This window comes from Bacillus rossius, chromosome 16, assembly GCF_032445375.1.
Source record: "Bacillus rossius redtenbacheri isolate Brsri chromosome 16, Brsri_v3, whole genome shotgun sequence".
In the NCBI taxonomy this organism is placed as follows: Eukaryota; Metazoa; Arthropoda; class Insecta; order Phasmatodea; family Bacillidae; genus Bacillus; species Bacillus rossius.
In genome coordinates this window covers 23,687,163-23,705,169 of record NC_086343.1, presented here as the reverse complement: position 1 = coordinate 23,705,169, position 18,007 = coordinate 23,687,163, and the positions used below count along the sequence as shown (strand labels likewise).

Sequence of the window (18,007 nt, the reverse complement as noted above, 5' to 3'; positions counted from 1 at the left end):
GGACGTGATTTTCGCAAGGAATTTTGTATTAAACTACTGCCCATCTTGTTTAAATACATTAAACAGTTAATACTATAAAGTTCAAATTTTCGGCTTTGTGAACTTCACGCGACTTCCGTTCTATTCACGAAATTACTCCTTCCAAATGTCGTATACCTAGAGGTAAGATGTTACACACCAGTAAGCATGGATTAGAATTTCCTTCACCGAACACAATCACTTCCATAAACTGCAGTCCTTCAAAGTGGTTCCCACAATGCGTATGTTTTAATTATCCCGAAAACAACGCCCCGACAATCAGCTGGAAAATAAAAGTGGCTTCACGCATGTCCGTGTGGTATACAGCCTGCTGCTTTTTGCGGACGAATATTATGTTATAAAAAAAATGGTTGTCTGTAAAGTCGGTTTACGGACGATAGTTTAACGTGACAACATCATAACAAAACATTTATGAAATGATTGCATACTTTTATTAATAAAATTGAATCATTTTTATTGAATTATCACTATTTTGTATGGATACAAAGGAGTGAAATGAAATCTACAATTTAATTGAAAAAATTACTTTTATTTGCACTCATTAATTCAAATATGTTTATTACTTTGACGAAGAGATTATTTTAACTATAACTTTTACACATGTTTGCTATTTAACTTCTTCCAATCTGTGTTAGTCTGTTAAGGATAGGACGATGATAGGAAAAGTAGGAAACGAATGGGAGTGTTTCAAGTTTAATGTGCCTCGAAAAAGTCAAATCTATGGTTTTTCCAATCGAGTGGAAGAGAGATAAATGCGGCGCAAGCGTACAATGAGCGTAACGGGACAATGTGCGTTACGGGACACTTTTTCGTGCGTGCAGCCGGCGTTCATCGATTTATTAGACGTTGTCACGTCAAAAAATCTGTGAAGGGGATAAAGATTTTGGTTATTCGAGTTAACTGAAACCATTGGACGGATGCTCATAACGTAGACTTAACTTGCTATAACTGCATCCTCTAGCTCCCCTCCATTATATTCAGAGCACAACTAAGCGGCACAGCTACACTAGTTTCAAGATCGGTTTAAGGGCTTGTTGATTTTTTTTTCCATTTTTCGTCCATACTTTTATTTCATAGCTATTTATAAAATTTTAAAACGATGCCCCGTTTGTTTTTAAGTCACGTATTTCAAACAGTCTTTCTCTGAGTGTAGTATCGTGGGTGTAAAAAAGGCCGCAAGTCTTCGTTGTCTACGTACGGGAAGTTTCTACACTCACACACTTGAATTTCTGTTGAAACAATTTGCGGCCGATCAACAAATGCAAGGGATGTATCGAGTTGAAATATTAGAAATATCACTTAAGAAAGTAATGTCAAAAATACAGGAGAAAAAAAAATTACGGGGCGTGTGAGACTTACTTAGCCTTAAGTCCAAAAAAAATCAGTCCATATGTTTTATTTACCTTTTGATTTTCTGCAGCTGCAAGACTCGCGTACGGCCATCTTTTTAGCAACTTTTTTTTACGTTAAAACAACCAATCACAAGCAAACATAGGTCATATGTTGTTCCGAAGTACTTGCAGAACCATTTTAGTTTGAATGAAAATAACCCCTATCGGAGTATATTCCAATGAAGTAGTTCAAGGTATAGTTTTTTTTCATACGCGTATTATATAATTGTTTAGAATTCGAGTCTTAATTTAATTAATAACTTTTACACCAAATAGACCTTAAAAGAACGCTTGGGTTGTGTTGACAAACTCTGTGAAATTGAAAATAGTTTTCAGCCTTTTTCAGTTTCTGAAATTAGAGCTTAAAAACCACCCAGGTTGTTGGGTTGGGTTGACATGTGAAGTTTTGCATCTTCCATAACGTAACGAGTCAAAAGTTGTACCAAATGGAAATCTCGAAACGCAGCAAAAGGACCTAAAAATGGCGGCGCTTCCCCCTCCACCGCGCGCGATGCGTCACAGTCCTCACTTGGCATAAATAATTATTTGATCCTTTAGCTATACAGTGGTGTAATTAAATTTTGGATGGAGATGATAGATATGTAGCTGCAACAGCAAACTGTTTCCCCCGATTTTGTTATAATTTTTTTTTTTTTAATTGCCTCCTACTATGGAAGCAGTTTTAAAGACGTATTCACGTTAAAAAAAAACAGCCTGGGAAAGCACTTTTGTCAAAGGTGGCATTGGTTTTAAACTTAACTTTGTCGTGGTGCACCTGCACCAGAGGTTCGTCGGGTCGAATTGAGACTCGCCTTCTGTAGGCAGAGTCGCCGGCGTCAAAGGGGACGCCACACCACGTGTCCCGTGCGAGGCTGCGAGGCTGCGAGGCTGGTGCCACACGTGTTGTTGTCTGTCGGCGCCAGCTTAGGTTCTCTCCCGCCGAGATGTCGGCCCGGGCCTTTTCATCTCGCCACGAGCCTATTACCTTGAGTCGAGCCGCAACTGTTTCACAGGTCAGTAATGTTCGCAGGCTTTCCACGGCCATTGTCTGAAGTAGCTTGGCGCCTGGGTTGTAGCCGCGTCCTTGGCGGATAATTCACCGGACGTTCCGGTCGACATTGCAGTCGCCGTCATCAGGGAGCAGCGTGATTAAAGCGAAGGATATTATCTAATTTTGCACAATCAATATACGTTTAGCCATACATCATCTTATGCTAGTTAACGAGTTTCTTTAAAGGGGGAATAAAAAAAGAGGGTTTATGACGACATATTTAGGTATTTAGATAATAATTAAAATATTGTTTCTAAGAAAAATTTAAGTAGCTATATTCCACCATCATTGTTTCACTTTCTCACCCCTCCTTTTTTTCCTCTCCTCATTGCCTGAATTAAATTGCCTGCAAAAACTACCAGGCCCTAGATCGAATATTTGCGCCAGCTCTGGTCCACAGTGCGATGATCGTACTTAACGCGGTGCAACCCAAGAAAGCCTCGTGTATTTAACTTTGCCAACCTCTCCTGTAAGCAGCAATTTCCGAAAACCCGACCTCTAGTTTTCAGACTATTTTAGCTATTGATCGAACAGAAAAAAAAAAATCAAAAAAACAAGTTGCAGAGAAAAACAAACTGCAATATTCTGGGCACACACATTTGTAAAGTGATTGTCTAACTTGTAACTTAGTGTGCATGAAATATTTGATACTTTATTTGAAATTAATTTATTAAAAATTAATTTTTTTCTTAAAATAATTATTAATTGCATTTTTGAAAACTAGATATTAGTCTTCTGGGCCTTGCCGTAGGGCAAAGGTAAGGCAAATAGTTTAGGGTGCTTGAACAAATATTTAGCCAGGCATTTGCAGCGCAGCTTAAGCTGAACACTCAGTGATCTGTCTCATTCATAATATTTCTTAATTTGGATGCTGCTACCAACAATTAAGGCTTAAATTTTTGAGGAAATTTCTGTTGTAAAGGTTTACCAGGTTGACGATCATGTACGCTAAGCATTTATAATTGATTGAACACACTCTTAAATATTTATTTAAATATATTTTCGAGTTACCGTGCATTAGTAACACTTTTGTATCCCAGACAGTTTTGGTTTTAAATATCAAACTTAAAACGTGTTCATTGGCAAGTTAAAAAACATAATGCGGAAGCAGCTTAACCAACAAACAAACTTAAAATAAATGCAATGCCTGTCAGACATTTTTGAGGTTATGGTTTCATTCGTCCGTCCGTGGAAAATAACGTACGGATGGGATATTTCTGGCCATCTGATTGGCTGCATGTCACGTGATTTGACGGACGGTTGAGATGGATCGTTGTGAACTTAAAGTGAATGCATGTCACGGACCGAAATCGCTAACTTAGTTCTCGAGTGTGTGCTGTGACCGCGTGTGGCGGCGACGTGGAAATGCGCGCGTGTTGGAATTGGGCCAGAGCTCTCTCGCCGTCTCTCTATGCCTCTCGGGAAGCAAATGGCAGCTGTCAGCGGGGTTGCGCCTCATTCATAGAAGTCCACACACACACACACACACACACACACACACACTCCGCCGCCAAGGCATTGCAATCGTGACTGCGGCCGCGTGATTCAGGGGCGACCGTGATCGATATTAGAGTGGAGGTAAATGTTCCGTATAGTTAGAGACCTGGAAAATTCGCGAAATCATTTCGCGATAGGCTAAAATACAAATAGTTATACCTCAAAGCTGCCTCTGCTATTGGCTCACAACTCACCTGGATGACTCTGGGCCAATTAGAAACACCCGGCCAAAGCTATATCGAATCACAGGCTGCTACGTTGGGACGTCTCAAAACACAGCAGCCAATGAGTGGGTGACATTTCACCGAGTGTACGTAGAACTATGGAGTTCATCCTACAGGTCATTGAACCCGCGAATTTTTCCGGTCCCTACTTATAAGGTATCCAGTAGTATTTCACAATCACATATTAAAATAAAGGAATAGCATGTGTTTGTGATGCAATGCCAAAATAAATTTGATTTTAAAAATATTTATAAAACTTTGAAGAACATTGTTCCCGGGAGCAATTGTTCTGTGTAACATGTACAATTGTATTTGTTGAACGTGTGTGTGATTGGAAACTGTACAATCAGCAAAATTGTTTTTGATTTCGAAGATATGGTTGTGGTTACGCGATCAGAAACGTTACCCCGGGAGAAGTTGTCCATGTAACGTATCCAATTCTATTTTAACGTAAAATTAAAAAAAAAAAAACCGTTGAATGTGGATGTTATGCAAAACTGTACCATTTCCAAAATATGTATGATTTTGAAAATATTTATCAAAACTTTAGTATTAACTGAATACGCAGTAAGGAACAATTAACCAGTTAACGGTTCTGTAAAATCAGGAAACTTGAATTTCCAGCAAAATTTTGCTAATTTAAACTTTTTTTAAAATTTCATTTCAGTTTATAGTTGCACATTAAATATAAATAGTGGAAACTTCCACTTAAGGCCTCTGCCTACCCGGGCACACATACGGTGTTCAGAGCTTCGGAAGAAAACTAAGCGATTTGAAAACTACTCAAGATATCAGAGTTGTGTTCGTTTACGAAAAGGTTTAAAAATACCCTGAGGGCGTGTGAGTAGTCCTGTTTCCGTATATCGTTTTAAACTTATGTTTTTATGAGGGTGAAAAGGCTTGAAACGCGTGTTTATAGAATAATTTTCTAGACATGAAACGCGGGCATTTTATTACACCTTTATATTTTATTTCTCCGTTATCCAATTTTATGATTGCCTCTCAAATATCATAGTTACCCTATGCGCTGGGTGCCAGTTCAGTGCCTTGCGCTTTGAGGAGATAACCGCGCTAGAAGCACCAGAAAGCGTTGCATCTATCATCCCGCCTCACTTACTCAAATACACCCTTGAATAGGTGGACCTCTTAATCACGAGGAAATATCTCTTTAACGTAATTTGCACGTTCCTGAGAATAGATCTATTTCATATTATGTTTAGTTTTGCCTATTTATAAAATTGATAGTGGTGTAAAAAATTTCTAAGGATATTTATAGTGTGTACGACAAGGCACTAAAAACACCGTCTGGAAATAAGAATGGGTGATGGCAGATTATCATCGCATTACTATCAATGGGTAGGACTTCACGTCAATTCCCTGACTTTCCCTGACTGATTTCATCTTCCCTGACTTTGACCTTATTTTTCCTACTTTCCAGAATGTGAACAATGCACTCCAAATAAACGGAAGTCTTCTTTTTAGTTCCCGATAACTGTATCTACGTAGACACTAGGCTACGTTGAAATTCATTTTCAGAGGCCTGCGAGTCTCAGGGGGTCCAAAGCTCACGAAGAAGAGAGCTGGTGTTTTGAAAGGTTTATTTTTTTCCTTACATTAATACGCCTTATTAATAGAGATTCCAGTTTGAAAAGTGAAGTATTACGAAAAAAAGATAGAATTTTAAACGTTATAAATTAAAAACGGGTTTAGTATATTCGCATTATGCATACATATAATGTGTGTGTGTGTGTGTGTAGGGTTTGAAGGGGGACCGTAAGTATCTGGGGGGGGGGGGGGGGGGGGCTGGATGTTTTTGCGCGTGGCTTTTAACAGACACAATTCATCTCTGGACAGGGTGCTTGTATGTTGTATACTGCCCATATTTTTGGCTTATATGCATGCAATAAGCAGAAATCTTTAAAATATACAGAACGTTTTCCATAAAACATAGTTTTGACGTATACGTTTATCAGCCTAGTTTCGCAGTCACGATTTTTCAAGCGCAAGCAGGCCCCCTCAGAGGTTTTTAATTCCTGACCCTCAACTCGATCTACGCCCATGGGTATGGAGGGTTTACACATGCGCTATTATATACATGTTTTTTTTTTTGTTTATTCACAGGTCACTACGAGTAATTGGCAAGTTTCTCGAACGTTCGATTACGGTTGACTGATCCATCTACTTTGAGACCAGATATTGGACATTATCCAATTTGAATCGAATAGAAATCATTTTGTGCAGAAAATAGCGAACTATTCAAACCACGTTTGGAAAGTTTAAAATGAGTTTTGAGATATAAACAATTGTGAGACGAAATTGCGAGGAATAGTGGGGATAAATCACGACTTCGAAGCATGTGGCGGAATTGTAAGAAACGGCGATTGAAAGAAAGAACGCGTCTTGTAACAGATGCCAAAAATTATGCCCCTCACCGGTGCAGAACGGACGAGACCACAGTGTGCCGTTATTAGGTATTACGGCACGTTTTTTTTTAAATTTTATCATAATTTTAAAATTATTTTTGGAAATAATTTTATTTTCCATATAGATTGGTTTCATAAGGGAGTAGTTTTTTTTTAAGTCGACTGTACCGCGACTCGCCCCTGGTCGACCTTAGTGCGTGCCACCTCCGACAGAGGGAAGTCTTTTACGATAGTTCACTTCGGGCCGGACGACGAGAGTTGCCGAAGGTTTCCGACGCCCCTCCACCCTCTAGGACGAAGTCCTTGTTTTGAATTAGCGACGCGGCGAGGATGTGAGTGGACTCTTGCTTTGCACTCTGGAACGACCGCGTCGGTAGTCCGCTGATCGCGTTTCGGGCCCCGTCCAGTTAAATCAAAGCTGACGCCGAGCAACAGTACTAAAATGTAGTCTGATCAGAAAAGGGATGTTTCCCTATTTACCTTTTGGTTTTTTTAATTTAATCATCTCAACATAGCCTCTACGTAGTAATCCAGGTTTCTCCGCGAACCAAATTTCTTGTCTGGTGCCGCATGTATTTTTTTCTTTTAACCGCGACGTCGTCCTCGCATCGCCCTCCATCTTCCTACCAGGCGACATGGCTGTGCCTAACAACTTTCTACCCTGTTTTGGTAAGTTCTCTCTTCGGTCCTTTTGAAGTTTGTCTCTCTTGCGGTCGTTTTCTGACCCGACATTGTTCTGTCTGTGGTGCAGATCTAATTTTTTTTTGGTTTGGTCTGTCCACAGACAGGGGTCCTAGACCCCCCCCCCCCCCCCCAATAGAGAAAGAAAACCATCGTGGGGAACAAAACAAGCCAGCGACCTCCAATTTTGAATGGGTGGTTTCGCCAGTGGAAGCCCTCACTCCCGGCCTTTTCGCCATCAGCTACGAACCGCCAGAAAATCTTCAGTTCGTGAGAGCGAGTGCCAGTGAAAGTTTTTATTTTGTAAAATTCCAAATGTAATTTCAGATATCAGATTCGAACCAGTTTAACAGTTTTGGTCTCTTCAGCCATCTCGAAATTGTATATGTGAAATGGTTATAATTAACCAATGATAAGATAATATGGTTATTACAGATTATTGAAAAATGTTAAAACTTTACGGTTTCTTTATGAATGATGGGTTGGAAAAATAATTTTCTATTCGCGGCCCGGGTCGGCAAATGATTAGGTGAATTGAGCTCTCTTTAATAATGGTTAAAATATAGAAGTATTTTCTCTTTATAGCTTGTAACAGAAAATCTTGAAAACTAACCTTGATCTTAAATAAAAGGATGCCTATAAACGTAACTGTTTGTTTTTATTACCTAAGGCAATAACGATCCACACTATGCTCTCAGGTCTTGATAGGGAGTTTACAAATTTTTGTTTGACCCACCCCGTGTCCGCCTCTGATGTTTAAATTTTGTTCTTAATTCTTCTTTTCTGCCCGCCACTTCCAAGGCCTGTTTTGTCGACATCTTGTCAATATTAATAACAAGGACACGAGTGGCGTTTCAACAGGGAGAGGAACACAGCTAAGATGGCGGACGTAGCTTGGCCAAGCTTTGAACTTCGTATTTAAACGATGTGTTCACGTCAAAATCTTGCGACTGGTTCCCACACAGCCTATTATCAACCTCTTCTTACTTTTTTAAAAAAATAATTGTGAGAACAGGACAGGACTTGCCCTGGCAGAATCACGGGTAATTTGGATTACTGCGGAGTTCCGCAGTGAGATTTCAGTTCGAGACCAGCACCGGCTACCACTCAGGTATTGTTGTTGGTGGAGGGGGGGGGGGGGGGTTTGCGCTCTCTACCTAAGACGGGCCGTATTTTAATAAAATTACTTGTCGAAAATCAGATACAGTGCCAGGTTTTTTTTTTAAAAGTCTTTTTTGCTTTTTTTATCGGATCCGTTTCATTATAGGTATATGTACTTTGAAATTTCGGTCTGCTAATAAAATGATTCGCTAGTCGACGTAGCTGCTCCGGCAGCGAATTCTAGCGGCGGGTGCGGAAACTACGTGTGATTCGCGTCCAGAAATTTAGTTGAAAACAAACTTATCTTTCATCAAAAGTTGTATGGAAAAAAACAAACTAACTTTCAGTATTCTTGACCATGACTCAGTAAAAAAAATATTCCAAGGTCAATCACGGGCTTATTTAATTTCGTGGTTTGCAGCTCCAGCCTTTCTTTGTACAACAGCCCCTCCCGAAAAAAAAAAAGCTTTCTATAGTCGCCTCTGGTTGTGTCTCTTAAAAAATGGCGTATTGAAATTCTCGAAAAAAAAAAATAAAAAAATTTCTTCGTGAAAGTTAGGTTATTGCACGTTCTAGATGACCGTAGCTTGAAATGGAAGGTTGGTTGGGTTAGGTCAGCGACATTAAAAATAATGTAGGATTGTTTAAAAATGCACGAAATCTCGCAAAATCATGAGGGAGCGGCGAACTTGGGATTTTTTTCTGGACTAGTATGTATTCGGTGGAAACGTTATCCGCCTTTCGACTCCGTGTTTGTTTAGGAAGGTCGAGCTAGGGTTAAAAGAGTGGTTGGGGGGAGGTGTAGGGGAAGAGGTTATCCCAGTTTCCGCGCCGTGTATGTATGTATACGCGCGGAGCGCGCATGCGCGTGACCACCAGCGGGCACAGATTCCTGTCCCCCCCCCCTCCCCCCTGCTCTAGTTACCATCCCGTCGGCGGACCCTCAGGATCAGCTGGCCATTAGCCGTTTGTGCGTGCCATCACCCCTTCCGCCCCGCGCCGCGCTAATTAATCACCCGCCGAACGGCGTGCCTTTGTCGTGCTCGCTGCCGCGGAGCGCGCGCCAATTTGTGGGCCGGGCAGGGATGTCCAGATTCATGCTCGCCGCCCCCCTTCCCCCCTCAATCCTTTTCGGGACCTCGCCACGTTAACATTCGGCGGGGCTGTCAGCCGACCCGGAGGTGGAAGCCAGATGCATCCTCCCTGAAGACGGATTTTTTTTAAAAAAAAGAAGCCTAGATCTCGATGAAGGGCAGTATGTTATTTTGGGCGATGCAAGGTGAGGCTGTTACAACACACCTGGACTCGCAACACACGTAGCCAGTGATACATGTTGAGAATGTTGATGCAAGTAACTGACAGAATCCCTTGTTAAAATTTTGAATACTTTTTTTTTTTTCTTTAATTTCTCTCTCTCTCTCTCTCTCCCCCCCCCCCCCCCCCCTCTCCAGAAATAAATTCCTGTGTATCCGCCACTGGTAACACGCTATGGTCAATTATTTATCATGGATAAGTTTTTTTCTTCTCATTCTCAACTGTGTCCCTGCAAAAAAATGCAACAAGTTGTTAAAACAGATTTGCATCTTTTATTGAAGATTTTTTTTTTCGCCATACGCCATTGCCGGGGACACCACACGTCTTAAAAAACCTCAATAACAGACAAAAAAAGATGAATGTGCAAACGCATAAAAAGCAAGCCAAAATCGAAGCCAAAATCGACATATGTCAAAAAATTATAGAACATAGCACAGAAAATTCCTGGAAGAAATTAGTCGAAAACAAATAAATAAAAATTACAGCACCGGCGGACACAGTGGGCTGTCAACGACAACACAGTTGCGACAAGAACAGTGGACACAAACAAAAAACCGACGATCAGAGGAACCCAACAATGATTCAAAACAGATAATATGGACAGCACAACGACAATACAGCGTACCCATTGATCAAAATAAATAGTCTGACAACACAACTAATACAACACAGACTAGCCAAGTAGACTTTTTAAGACACAACAATTTCGACGTTTCTGGAACTGTGATCTATTTCCGTCCTCAGGCTCAGAGAGACTCATCTGTTTTGTATATTCTTCTTTTGTTGTCTGTTATTGAGGTTTTTTTTATGACGTATGGTCTGTGTCTTCCAGTCATTACTACTTTCCTTTGAATAATGAAATCCGCAAGTCCCGAAACAAATAGTGATGGAGCTGGAAGACTATAATTCCCAGCAGCGTTTTATCAACTTGAAAAATTTTTTTGGGGCCTCTCCTCATTTTACATCGCACGTTAAATAAAACAATTTTGAGACTGTCCACTTCTATTTATCATGTAGGAATTATCGCTTCCCAACGTGGTAATAGGCATTGTCTTGAGAATAATAAATCTATTTCTTATTATTTCTAATCGTGCTTATTATATTAATAATGACCGTGTGATATAAAAAAGTGTATGAAAATAATATTAAAATGCCCTGAAAACATCCTGTATTTGGTTCACCATTGTAGACACTCTGCTCTCTGGTAATAATATTGCGGTACATTTTTGTTGGCAAATTATTTAAAGCAGTTAAAGTGGTGAATTTTAACGCATAGGCTTACTCTCTTTGTTAGCCTTATTTTTTCTGCTTTATAATAAGGTGGTATTATAAGCCAGGGATTAATTTTTTTCCTGTTAATTCTCATATGCTGCAAGGTAGAAAAAAATCACAAAAAAATTGCTTGTGTGTAGGGCCGTCGGATCCTTAGGAGGGAGAAGGGGGTTTGAGTTTCGTTGATTGTTTAATGGCGTGATTTTACCCTGAGAGTAGGCCGAAATCACAAGTCTATCGTTAATATAATCCACCGGGAACATTACAAGTTAGGCGATACGTACATATCACCATTACAGTCATAGCCACTGTAATGTTTACAGTCTTGATTTTTTGAAGTGAATTTTTTTTACAGCCAGTAGAGCAATACCAGAATCACAGGGTTGCGGAAGTTTTGGGTTTTGACAGACGCAAGTCATCTCTGGATGGGTTGCTTGTATGTTGTATACTGCCCATATTTTGGCTTAGTGTGCACGAAACAAGCAGAAAAAAAAATAAACACAAAGTTTTCCATTAAACGTTGTTTTAACGTTTGCGTTCATCAACCCCATTTCACATTCAAGCTCTTGCAAGCACAAGCGGGTACCATCAGTGAGTTTTTTTTTTTTTTTTTAATTTCTGGCCTCCCTGACCCCCCCCCCCCCCCCTTCCCCCCCCGGGTCCTACGCCCATGCATGACGGCAAATCGTCGGGAAATGAGAGACTGCAATATTCGCCACGTTGGTGGTTAAACCGGAATGAGAGAGATTATCCACCTCAATTTTCCCATCTGGATAGAAAATCCTTAATTTTTTTAAACATTTTTTTTATGGACATACGCCATCTGCTGTTTTACACTGTATGTCAAATAAAAATCAAAGGATGGACAACAAAGATGAATTTAGTTTAGTTTCATCGCTGGTTTTGGCTGCGTTGTCGTGATTATCGGCATAACATAATCCTTGTGTTCGTCTTGTTTGTCGCTGTGTTGAGCAGTCCTGTTTTATTGTTTGCATTTACTGTTCTTGTCGCTGCTGTCTCGTTCTCAGCCCATTCTGTTTTTATGACTGTATTCCTTCCACGGAATTCTCCGTCGGCTTATTTTGGTTTTTACTCCGTGTTTTTTTTGTATTCATCTTTGCTGTCCATTCTTGAGGTTTTCCTCAACATACAGTGTAAACTAGCAATGCTCATGTCCATAAAATTATTTTAAATCAACCTTCCCCACTGCACGTTTCAGGTTTTAGTGGAGTTTAACGCTTAATTCCTTGCTGAGTTGTCGTTAGCATCTTCAACAGTACTTCATTTACTAAGGCCGGGTTTATAAACTACGCGTGGGTCGCAACACCGCAACACCGCAACACCGCAACACCGCAACACCGCAACACCGCAACACCGCAACACCGCAACACCGCAACACCGCAACACCGCAACACCGCAACACCGCAACACCGCAACACCGCAACACCGCAACACCGCAGCAACACAAGCAAGTCACGGTCGTTTATAACGCACTGTAAGTCACCAACCTTACAACTTTAAATTATAAAACACTAGAAAATAAACTTCTTCGCCTGACTTCGTTTGATAATTCACGTGTTATCATGAAAATAGAGTAAATTGTCAATAATTTGATTTAAAAATCTTTTTTCTTTCACTGTGCGAAAGTTTAAAAAGTGAGAAGGCGAAAACAACAAGCCGAAACGCAAGGAGTTGAAAGTTGGTTGATTGTTGGCGTTGCGTTATTGCGCCGTGCGTACGTAGTTTATGAACGGGTATTTGAAAAACTTTGTTATTGATCTTTTTGCGTGTTGCGTTTCTTGCGTAGTTTTTAAAAACCAGGCCTAGCAGCTCCATGGCCCCGATCTAGGTTCCCGTGGTTCGTGATCGCAGCAACGATAAACAGAGCGCTGTTATAGTCTGTCCCACGCTTAGATTGCAGTACAGAGGAAATGGGGACTGCTACCTGGCTTTATCATCACAAGTATTATTTTGTATACCATAGTTAATTGTAAATTTCAATATTTTTATATTACTAAGACCATAAAATGGTGTCTATTCACAGTATTATGAAAGCTGTAGTCATTCTGTAAAAATTTCAATACTAAAAATTCAATTATTATTTCACACATTTTAGCAGTCTGTCACTATTAATAACAAGGAATTATTTTAAAGGATATTTGAAAGCAATTCCAAAATTTAAAAAAATTTAATGATATTAACAAAAATTTTGAAAATTTGATTGAAACTAAGATGACTTTATTCAGTTACGTCTCCTTGGAAGTAAAAAATGGAATATATTCAGAATATGCGCTTGGTGAAATACAAAAAAAAAAATGTTTTTACAAAGTTTTCATTAAATTTTTTCTTTACAAATTAATATGTTACATATATTTTTAAAAATTCTTTTCATTATAAGTTTTTTTTTTTTTGAAAATTCGATGCTGTATGTTGCGCACCTGGCGATAGAGCAGACCCACACAGGAACAGGCTAATGGCAGAGAGTGAGAGTGAGGGTGAGCACAGAACAAGGAGGGAAATAAAGAAGTGCGACTCTTACAGTGGAAACTGAAACCATGTTTCACGCGACATGTGTCGCTATCTGTTGGGCGAGCCCATAACTACCAGCAAATAAAAAATCGGAATAGAGGTTCTCATACAAAGTTTTTTTTTTTTTTTAGTTAATACGTGTATTTGGTTATATTAAGTTATCTCCTTGGCGGCGCAAAACTAATCAAATCGATGCGAAAATACTTAATGCTGTTTTGTAATAAACCGTCACGTAATAAATAAAGGAGTAGGAGGTGCAAAAACTCATTGTATTACACACCACAAAATTAGTGGCTACCCAAATAGAGTGAATTATCACTGGTTTGTTTGCCTGATAATAGCTTATACATTACTTCTCCTAATAAATTAATGTAGTTATGTCAGCAATATATTATGAAAACTACCATCTAGCGGACGGGCCCATAACTACTTCAAAAAACTAGGTCTCAGTCTCGGTAATTAGAGTTTCGCCCCCATGAGAGTGAGAGTGAGAGTGAGAGTGAAGTGCCGCAGCTGTGCCGGAGTCAGTCTCGTCTCCACGCGCGGCTGCCGGGGTGTGTGCCCCAGTTCCCTCACCTCGGGGGCCGACCCTGGCTTCCAGGGCCGGAGGTGTCGGCGGAGGGTATCATGCCTCCCGGCCCCTGCAGCGAGGAGAGGGATCGATATGCCCTTTCCAGCTTCCCCCTCCACTCTCTCCCCTCTCCACCCCTCCGCGGGGCCGGGCGCGGCCACAAAGGCGCGCTGCCGGTCCGGCGAGATCTCGGACCTGCAGGGAGCGAGCGAGAGAGAGGGTTTGTTTGATAAACGCATCCCAGAGTTAGCCGTGAAATTAAATTACTGCCGCACGAGAGAGAGATGTATATAGAGAGATATCGTGGGACACCTAGAGAGAGACGGAGGCACCTAGAGAGATAGAGAACCTAGAGAGAGACTAAGACACACACACAAATACATAGACATAGAGAACTAGACAGGGAAAGAGAGACTTAGACGTACACATATACATAGACATAGAAACAGGGGAATATAGAGACAGACAGAGATAAACATGCATAGAGATAAACATGCATAGAGATAAACATGCATAGAGATAAACATGCATAGAGATAGGCATGCATAGAGATAGGCATGCATAGAGATAGGCATGCATAGAGATAGGCATGCATAGAGATAGGCATGCAAAGAGATAGGCATGCATAGAGATAGGCACGCATAGAGATAGGCACGCATATGGATAGGCACGCATATGGATAGGCACGCATATGGATAGGCGTGCATAGGGATAGGCGTGCATAGGGATAGGCGTGCATAGAGATAGGCGTGCATAGAGATAGGCGTGCATAGAGATAGGCGTGCATAGAGATAGGCGTGCATAGAGATAGGCGTGCATAGAGATAGGCGTGCATAGAGATAGGCGTGCATAGAGATAGGCGTGCATAGAGATAGGCGTGCATAGAGATAGGCGTGCATAGAGATAGGCGTGCATAGAGATAGGCGTGCATAGAGATAGGCGTGCATAGAGATAGGCGTGCATAGAGATAGGCGTGCATAGAGATAGGCGTGCATAGAGATAGGCATGAATAGAGATAGACCCTTCGTGGTTAAAATACTTGCGGATTCCCCCAATATGAATCCCAAATTAATTTCGGACCCTCTTGTTTGGATTTAATAACCCTCTCAGATAAGTGGTTCGGAGATAACGATCGTAGCTTTTAAGTGAAACTTCTTTACAGTCAGTGAGGGTAAGTTCAGACTATGTCATCAGTGTGTAACGCTCAGAGGGAAACAAATAGTGCAAATATCAGGAGTGGGGCGCTCGATGTTGGAAGGTGTTGAGGCTCGAGTGGGGCGTTCGATGACGTGGTTGTTTTATAGCACATTTACATACGTGCACACATTTCCTATACTTCTTTCAGTGAAGTTTCGCTTCTCACGTGCGGTGACGCCACACATGCAAGAGTTTTTGACGTGTAAACATCTTAGCTCTCGGTATACGGCATTTTGTAGGAGTAATTTCATGAATGGAACGGAAATTGTAATCACGGTGCTGCCATCTTATGGCGGATGGCTCGAAAAAATTTCATAAAGACAAAGGGAAACTGCATAGTATTTTAACTGTTTAATGAATTTAACAAGATTGGCAGCATGTTAATAAAATTCCTTGTCGAAAATTAAGTCGAAGGCTGGTGTTTTATCTTTTCAAATCTTTTCACTTTTATCGGATCTGTTTCATTATTTACTTTAATTTTTGCGTGGAAATCAAGTGATTCGATAGTAGACGTAGCTGCTCCAGTAGCGAATTCTAGCGGCGGTAGCGTAAACTATGTGTGATTCGCGTCTAGAAGATGTAGTTAAAAAAAAAAAAACATTTTCGTATATTTATCACGCTCGGCATTATTTTTAAGAATTCCATTTTAAATTTCGTGTCCTAGTTTCGTATTATATGTGTATTTGCATCATGAGAACACATGAATTTTCTCGTTACCGAACTTGGATGTTACACATCTCTGGCGGGTTCTGAAAGACCCGCCCACTTTTTTTTTTTCCTACACGTAAAGCCCAAGCTCGCCACTCGTGTGCTCGCGAAGCAGCGGCGAGTCGCGGGACCTGCGCACCAGGGAAACCGGACCCGGGTTCCCTGTCAAATCAAATCAAAATCAAATTCAAAAGATTTTTATTTTGCATTGACACAATTTTACATTTTCATGACTGTGTGGCATGCCAGCACCAGGTGCTCCTTTGCCAAAAAAAAATACATTTATTATTTACGGTTACACTTTACAAACACAAACACAACAATGTTTACAGAAAATTACATAAGTTTTGCAGATATTATTCAAAGGAAAGTTTAAAAACCTTTGTCTTTTTTCTGGGGCTATCAGCCCTATTTTCGTGGTGAGTTTTTGCACACATCAGGAAAAACACTTGAAAAATCAGTTCAATATATACATAAGATAAGTTTTGATGAGGTGAGGATATTACATAACTTTAGGTGGGGAAACTCACATAATATACACTATATACATTATTTTCAGCCAATGGCACTGTGGTGGGCGTCCATTGGTTTTTGCGTCGCACTGTCCCTGGGGGGAGGGGGGGGGGTGTCCGGTGCACTACACTAGGTTTCATGGTCTGGGATGGTATCTTTTGCTTGCCACCCTTTCAGGGGGGTCTGCCTGGATGGTACTCGGTGATGAGTGTGTGAGGGTAAGGTCTGTTGATGTGTTTGCCAATGTTTTGTACAAGTGTGGACGGGTGTTGTGCTGTAGTATTGCCCGGGTTTCACCAGGCGTTCCTGTTCTGCATTCCTGTGCGCTGTCTTAACGGCTAAAAAAAAAAAAAAACACATGTACTGTTCTCGCCGAATGCCTTGAAGGGTCGTCTCCCTATTGCCGGGCTTTCCCCCTCCCCTCTTCTCGATTTTTTTTTTCTCGACCTATATTATTCTGTGTTAGGGAAGACTCGGTGCGTCTCAGGCCGAAGCAATACAAAATCGGAGGAGTCTGGAATATGAATAGGTTTCGACTAAAAAAAAAAAAAGTAATGGCAAAATAAAAAAATAACAAGCATTTCAAACATTTAAAATATGGGTATTTCGCTTGAGAAGAGGCTGTAACACAAGAATAAGAAAAAAGGTTTTGATACTTTTATTATATATGATTAAAAATTTTTAAAATAATACTGTAATAATTGCGTGTGATAAATTAACCTGCATAAAGTTTGAAAAATGTCGTCCATGTCTGTTCGCGCTGTGTCGATAGGAGATCATTGTCCATAACGGAGAGTCGATGCACATCTATGTTCCCCGTGATCTTCGTTCAGCTCTCATAACACTATGGTGCGACAGAAAATGTAATCGAACGATATGTTCAAACCAGTTTATGACTTGGTATCACACCAGGACTCTAATAATGGGGAAACTGGCCATTAGTGCTTTAGACGTTCGTCACTCTGCATTATTGTGGACTTTTGACGTGACAACTTCTAATAAATCGATGAACGCCGGCTGCACGCACGAAAAAGTGTAGACGTTCGTCACTCTGCATTATTGTGGACTTTTGACGTGACAACGTCTAATAAATCGATGAACGCCGGCTGCACGCACGAAAAAGTGTAGACGTTCGTCACTCTGCATTATTGTGGACTTTTGACGTGACAACGTCTAATAAATCGATGAACGCCGGCTGCACGCACGAAAAAGTGTCCCGTTACGCACATTTTTCCGTTACGCTGTGTCCCGTTACGCTCATTGTTCCGTTGGCTAATTGTTACTTTACGCTGTGTTCCCTTACGCTGTCGGCTAGTGCAGTAATAATAGGTTATGTTACATTTGACTAAAAAATTATGGTGATTCATATAATTGATGATAGATATTTGATTACAGTTTATTTATATGAAAACTTGTTAATAATTATATTTAAACTTTACAGCTAAACGCCAGTTTTTAAAATTAATTACAAGTCATCTACACGTGAACTGTTTCGT

At 40.6% G+C, this 18,007-nt stretch overlaps 1 protein-coding gene across 1 annotated transcript in view; it reads left to right on the top strand.

Moving 5' to 3' along the window:
• Nucleotides 1–18,007, top strand: part of LOC134539813 (G protein-coupled receptor kinase 1) — a 253,192-nt gene that overhangs the window by 50,834 nt on the left and 184,351 nt on the right. The window lies entirely within an intron of this gene.